This window comes from Dendroctonus ponderosae, unplaced genomic scaffold, assembly GCF_020466585.1.
Source record: "Dendroctonus ponderosae isolate FM_Combo_2020 unplaced genomic scaffold, Dpon_F_20191213v2 Dpon_F_20191213_5, whole genome shotgun sequence".
NCBI lineage: Eukaryota > Metazoa > Arthropoda > Insecta > Coleoptera > Curculionidae > Dendroctonus > Dendroctonus ponderosae.
The window spans coordinates 11,993,458-12,000,659 of record NW_026018715.1 but is presented as its reverse complement, the minus strand read 5'-3'; the positions used below and the strand labels follow the sequence as shown (position 1 = coordinate 12,000,659).

Genomic DNA, 7,202 nt, shown 5'->3' with positions numbered 1-7,202 from the left:
GAAATAGGAGCACTATTTATCAATCTGTAATAAAAGACGTGAGGAAATTCTGTCTTTTTTAAAGACAAAAATTTTTGAGGCGAAATACCCAAAAAAAGTTTGTAAAAAAATGAATCCGCCTTAACAATATAGAACTTATGTACAACTTATTTTATTGTTATTGTGAACTTTTGAGGGAATTTTATTGCAAGTAATTGACCCAAACCCAAACAACGAGAACTGATGTTGTGAAGTGTCACGCATCTTTTTTAATGTTTGCTAACTGTCTTGATCAGCGTCTTTTGCATTTTTTTTTAGTTTAGGCTTTCCCGAAAATGTCTCATGTTTTTAGCGAGAAACATACGATTTCACTATTGTTCTGTCCCTTTTTAAAATACCTCCTGACGACAATGCAAAGAGGTGATTCACTGGAAATTCGGCTATTAATCAGATTAATAAATTTGAGCTAAAATATATCATCAAAGCCATAGAATCCAGAATCCAAACACACATTTGCAGGGCGAAATACCCAAAAAGAAGTTTGTAATAAACAACATATTTATTTATTATTGACCATACGTTTTCTCGTACTCGCTAAGCAAGCCCAAAAAGCCTCAACACGGTCCAATTTCCACTCTGTACCAGGTTCATGCTCAGCCACTTGCAAGTTCATAAAATCTAATATTTACTCGAAACTATATTCCGAAGCTATATACGATAGTATTCAATGAATCAATCTCCTACGTTACGCAAGGCAACGTTTATAGGACGCGTTTTTAGTTTCAACAGAAGCGTGGGCAAGAATGAAAATAGATTCCCTCTGGTGTTCTCAATAGGAAAATTGCTCCACATTGTTGTCGATACCAACAGCTTAATGGAAATCACATGACCCAAATCGGGGAAAACTCAATTGGAGCTAAATGTCCGATAAATACAGAGCGTTTCTGGTTTGCCGGCGTGCAAAGTGCCAGACAGTAATTGAATACAAACAGTTCTTAGCGTCAATTTTGCATTACAATAATCGGCGAGTGAAGTAAAAAGCGGTGGAATTGTTGTAAGAAGGAATTGTTAAACAGACGCTTTGAAGCATGGAAACGAGATCAAGGCATTTCGATATTTCGTTGCGACAAATTGCGTTTCCTGTACAACACCAGGCTTTTATAGTGCGAATTACTACACAAATGCCCAGAAAAAGTGCACATGCACTTTCTCAATCAAATCGCAATTTGAGCGGAGAAAACTGCTACTGAACTGCCACCAATCTAGTTAAAATAGACTGAAATTTAATTAAACAACTAAACCCATATTTAAGCACTTGACCAAGTTCTTCTCTGGCCTGATCTGGGCTGAATTTAATTCGAACAGTTATTGGGCAAATATTAGATTTTGGCTTAGAGAATCGAGGCCGAAGTCCGCCACATGTGCAAATCATCAAAGTGAAATAGACATCCGTTTCCCTTCTTTGAAGTCCATAGTTGGGACTTGGCAACGCCATTTTGCAATTAATTTTCACATTCTGGCACTCAATCACACAAAACTGACTTACATAATGAGCTCGTTTTGACGATTTAAACGCTTTCAATCAAATAATTGTCGCTGGATCAATTACATTTGGGCGCTTTTCCTTAAAACTACGCACATAAAACGCATACTGGATGTGTAGGTTATTAGCTTTGTGCAGTCAAAGCGTGCTGCTGGATAAAATTAAATGTTCCACTATAAATAGTACCCCAAGAAACTATTTCAAGCTATTTCCAGAGTGGAAAACGGAGTTGTGCGAGGCAAAAGCGCATTACTCCTAATTAAATTAGCACAGAGTGCAACGGGTTTCTTCGATGTTTCAGCTCCTAATATAAGCCAGTTTAGCGGCGAAAATGTGGCGGTTTTACACATTTTTTACGCTTTGTGTCTGTTGATTTTTCCATTCCCATGCCCCAAACGGCACCGGATAAGCAAAAAAACACAACTGGAGAGGGACGTTTTTTTTGGGAAACATATGCATAAATTGGGGTGGATGCGGGCCGTGAGGTTCACTTTAAAAACACCTATGACGGAAAAGGTTTCTACTTGAAGTGAAGATTCATCCAAATCATAAAATTAGGACACTTTTTCGACAAAAAAATGCAAATTAATGTTCCTTTGCCAAATCAGGATTTATTGGGAGATTGGAACCGTTCCAGCCCACATTTTTTATATTCACAACTCATTTGCAGTGAAAATTTTGCAAATTACAGACCGAATGAAGCCAAAGATATCTATTGTTTGTGCTCGGTTTTAGAATCCAAAATAGACCCAAACACGACGCTGCCTTTTTCATCATATCTCAAGAACCAATTTAGGTGCACAGTCGGTTTCTCTACCACGGGATAGAGAATTAAAAAGACTATTCACCTAGTAGAACTTCAGTTGGAAAATTCGGGAAGTTTTCACACAAGCCCGAATTTGAATATTTTAAAAACGTCGCCACTTTTTTACTCTTAACTCTTGAACAGGTAGAGCTAAGAAGCTCATTTCTGTTCTACTGGATAGTGCACTTTAAACACATTTACGAGAAAATACATCGCTGGGGGGATGCAAGCAGTTTTTACAAAAAACCCAAAGTTTTAGAAAAGTGCAAGTTTTGCGCCGTTGTTTTTTTAGTGCAGAATCGGCTCAAACACTACTCCGCTTTTTTCGTTAAATCTCGAGAACTATTTAAGCTACAGAGCCTGTTATTCTACCACCGGATAGAGAATTAAAAGGGTCATTCATTAAGTGGCCAGAAAACTTCATACATTATGCCGCCTTTTCGCTCAGTTTCAGAGATTCCTACACCACTAGACAGAGCACTAAATAGACCCGTAATTTGTGGTTTTCTGCGGTTTCGGCAAAATTTCGAAATCGTATCAAACATAACGACGCAATTTTCATTAAATCTCAGTCAGGAAACAGTGGCAGTTTTCCCTTGAACTATGAATTAAAAGCCCAAGAAGAAAAATTCCAGTTCAATCTGATTTTATTAAATCTACCCAAAAACTAGTTTTATATTGATGAATTTTTGCAGAACAATATTTGACCTCAAACCTTCAATTTATCCTTTTCAAAGTACCATGCAGTGCATAAAACTCTGAATTAGAAAAATGTTTTCTCAAATGGATTTTGATAAAATGAGATTTGCAGAGACAACCCGAAAAAGCTGTTCCCTTTTCACAAAAACCACAATTTTTCGAAGCAACTTTGCATTTGAATCACAAGCTTAAAATAAACGATCTCATAAAATCTCTTCCTAACTCATTTCCTATAAAGTTAAGTCATAATTTGGACAGTTTCAATGGTTTTCCTCAATTGCTTACTATGCTTTTACTTCTTTCAAAGAACAATTTTTCACGCATTAAACGAAAGTAGAATATCGCACATTTAGGTGCAAGGTTAGCGTATAATTTCGCGTTTTACGTCACTTTTTTCCTCATTTCTCAGAAAGGGATTGAGGTAGACCCTCAATCTTTCTCCACCACTGGATAGATCACTGAAGGGCACATTTAAGAAGTGTATCATTAGGGAAATGCTGGCAATTTTCCCACAAACAGCCAACATTTCAAAGTAACTAACAATAAAAATCGGCTCAAAACACAACGCTACCTTTTTCAGCATATCTCAAGAATCAATTGAGCTGCAGAGCCCGTTTTCCCACCACTGGATAAAGAATTCAATATACTATTCACTTAGTAGAACTTCAGTTAGGAAGAATAGAAGATTGGGAAAATGCGGACAGTTTTACACAAAAAGCCGAAGTTTTAAGAAAGTTGTTAGTTTAGAAAACACTATTTCTTAGCATTGGATAAATAATTAAAAACACCATTCTGTAAGTGAAACTTGGGTGAGAAAACAGGGGCAGTTTTCATTTGAACTATGAATTAAAACCCAAGAAGAAACATTCAAGTTCAATTTGATAAAGAAAAAACCAAAAACTGTTTTTCTTTAGATTGTTGCAAAAAAACATGAACTCAAATACCGATTTTTTTCAAATTAAGAGCATTTGAACTTTGAGTTTGAAAAAATTCTCTATTAAATGGGTTTTGAAAAAAAAAGTGAGATTTGCACCGCAAAATCGAGAAAACTGTCGTTTAAAAGTAAGACACTTTGCTTTTGATACAAAAGCTTGCGCTGAACGGAACCGAATGATTTCATAATGTTTCTTCCGAACTCATTTCTTATGAATTTAAGGCATCGCTTGGACATTTTTCAAAGGTTTTTCTTATATTCTCGATATAACCGAATTCAAGTCCAAATTGCGGAAACATGTTTGACCTTACACGAGAGTGATCTTTATTGATGTTTGCTGGGACACTTTTTTTTATGGTGGGACATTTTACCGCAATTTTGAGCGCTCAAATTTCCAAGATGGCTAAAGTTCAGGTTCAAGTGTCTAGAAAACGGAAACGGAAGTGCAATTTTCTTCCCAACCATCTAAGACTTTTTTACAATCTAAAAGCAGAAATTGCAAAATTTGCATCCGGCGCTCATGTACTTTATGTGCGTTACTCGCGGAGTTTCGCTTTCTTTTCAATTTTTCCTTAAGTACACTTAAAATAAAGCAATTTCAGGGAAATCATGACAGAAAACATTTACAAAATTTAATAAAATCTTTACAGCATTTATTTTTTGCAACAGGAGTGTGCAAGCATAAATAATTATGCACGGGGAAAATGCATAACTTTGTTTAATTTAAGTTAAATATATTAGATGGGGTCTGAGTATTGACTTGCAACATTCCAGGCAGAAAACGTCCAAAACAAAAAGTTGCAATAACGCAGATCTAGAGCGGTTTGAACGTACAAATTTTTTAGAATACACAAAACACTGGTTAAGCGACGGTAAAACACATTTTTCAAACTAAACGACGATTGAATTTTTAATCACTGTTTAGCCAAACGGTGCAACCGGGCATTAGAGTTCCTATCTTCAGAAGTTCCGAATGTTCGTGATGTAAAAGTGAATAAAACACCGGAATAATGTGCAAAACTACGCAAATCGTGGCAGGCGCAGTTTACAAGTATTCTAGTGAAAAATTGCAAAAAATCAGAGGTTGCACCAATCCAAACGTGTTGTTCTGTATATCGCTGAACGAGTAGGACCTTATGTATGTTATGTAAGTCGCGCCTAGGCTAAGCTAGTGCCTGTGTGCTATTAGGTTAGGAGGCAACAAAAATACAGAAGTAATTGAAAAAACCGTATACAAAGACCATCAAAGTGCAAAGTGAGTGAACTAGTTACTGTGTGAACACAACGATAAGCCCGATAGTTAAAAACGAAGTAAACCAATAGAATAATGGGCATTTATCAGTGAAACAATGCAGCATGCAGTCCAGAAGCATTTCATAAACAAAATAATAAAAATCTAGGTTAAGTTTGTTGCTGTCGGACTTATCGGGGATTTTAAGAAGGCACTAGATCTAGAACCAGCGCCGCGAAGAATGGCCACTACGGTCGAGGGTTGGCACTGGTCGAAATAGGAATCGGTACCATGTAATGTCCATTTCTAGGCCACATGACGTGTGATAATACAGTCGTCGGGCAAGCGACCTAAATTTCGGCGAACTTACATGGCACTAGTGAGCGGCTAAGGCGAAATAATCCATATTACACCTGCACTAACGTCAAACACGGGGGCACTATCGGTTACAGAACATCAACAACAGATGTAAATAGTGAATTTAGTGTGTCAGGGCCTTCTACACGCGGTAAACCTAATCCCGATTAAAACTGAACTGATATAATGCGAAACGACTGCATTTTTCGTGCGCATGGCGTACGCGCTCGTGTACAATGAGTGGACGCATGCGTACGGTCGTCGTTGGCCGGCGCGTTACCAAATTGAATTTTTCCGCCAGCGGAGCCGCTATGTAGAAACGTGAGGGAAAAGTATTTGGCCTCAATTCCATCATTGTTAATGAATCCGCTTCTGTCGGCCGATGTCTTGAGGAATTTCGTTTGGCCACCACATATTTTGATCGAGTTTCACATTTCCATCAAGTCCCAATCAGTCGGAATTTTAGTGACAAAATTCACCTGTTGGCTTATGTTGCCCTACAAAAAGTGAGTTGGAACAGACAGAACCTTTGGTTWGTCGACATTGCAGCCTGAAGATATGAAGATTAGTTAACTAAATAAGGAGCAGGTMACAAAGGAGCCTGGGCGACAAAGAAGACAAAATACTAGAGGGTGATTCAAAATTGGCGTCATTCCTTTTAAGGGGTGATAAAGGCTCCCCTGGGGAGTACAAGAAAAATATTGAAAATTTTTAGAAGATGTTAACAGTTGAATATCAAATTCAAATTCAAATTCAAAATTTATTAAATATATATACAGGGTGATTCAAAATTGGCGTCATTACTCTGGAGGTGTTGTCTGGCGCTGTTATAGGAGTACAGARAAAATAGTAAAATAAATTAATGGTTATTGAAAACAAMGAAATTTGGAAAAAACTATATCAGAAATACGGCAGCAATGTTTTTCAAGGTAATCTGCCTAAGTAACATTGCGCAAATACCTGTGGCTTCGTAATTATTTGAAACTCCGGTAACCATGGAATTGTACAGACTGACAATAAGATAGACAAGGATAAACGGTAAATTCAACAAGATTTGTTGACGAAATGTCAACCTGTTCTCATAACCTCGAGTATGGGTGTTTATAAATAAACCCTACAACACCAAACATTTGAATGGTTAACTCCAAACAAGCTAGTGCCTGTGTAATCTCCTTATTATCCACTCTTAKCAAGCAGCTTCTCGTATTCAGTTAATTAACTCCTGCTTCATTTGTATCTCCTTGTGCTGTGTGTATGGTACAAACGTGGTAGGAATGTAGCCCTTCCTCGGTATTTATTTGGTGCTTGGGAAAGTGTCAGTTATTGTGCTCCTGGAAGGCCCTGATTCAGTTATATCCAATACGAGTTCCTCTGTGCTTGGAACCCGAACATCTATCGCCCACTATCTTCCTGGAACCACTCTCTTCGCCCTTTGTTGGCTTGAGTTCTTTCAGCTCTGCTATCTTACTGTAGCATTTCCCCTGAACTAATCGCATATCAGCAAATTCGTGAAAGGAAATTCAAAGTAAGTCACAGTTTTACAAATTATTGTTATTATTGACAAAGGCTATCCACCTGTAACTATCTGTTAATGACAAAAAACATCATTGCCGCTGTGCCTTTTCATCAAAAAATTGTAGAAGAGAACTTTTTT

At 37.4% G+C, this 7,202-nt stretch overlaps 1 protein-coding gene across 4 annotated transcripts in view; it reads right to left on the bottom strand.

Moving 5' to 3' along the window:
• The window catches only part of LOC125504487 (ecdysone receptor-like), a 78,748-nt gene extending 73,018 nt beyond the window's left edge, over positions 1 to 5,730 (bottom strand). For all 4 annotated transcript variants that reach the window (XM_048666557.1, XM_048666560.1, XM_048666562.1 and 1 more), the window contains exon 1: positions 5,562 to 5,730. The gene's annotated coding sequence lies outside the window, so the exon portion shown is untranslated. The remainder of the gene's footprint in view (positions 1 to 5,561) is intronic.
• Between the last annotated feature and the right edge of the window lie 1,472 nt (positions 5,731 to 7,202).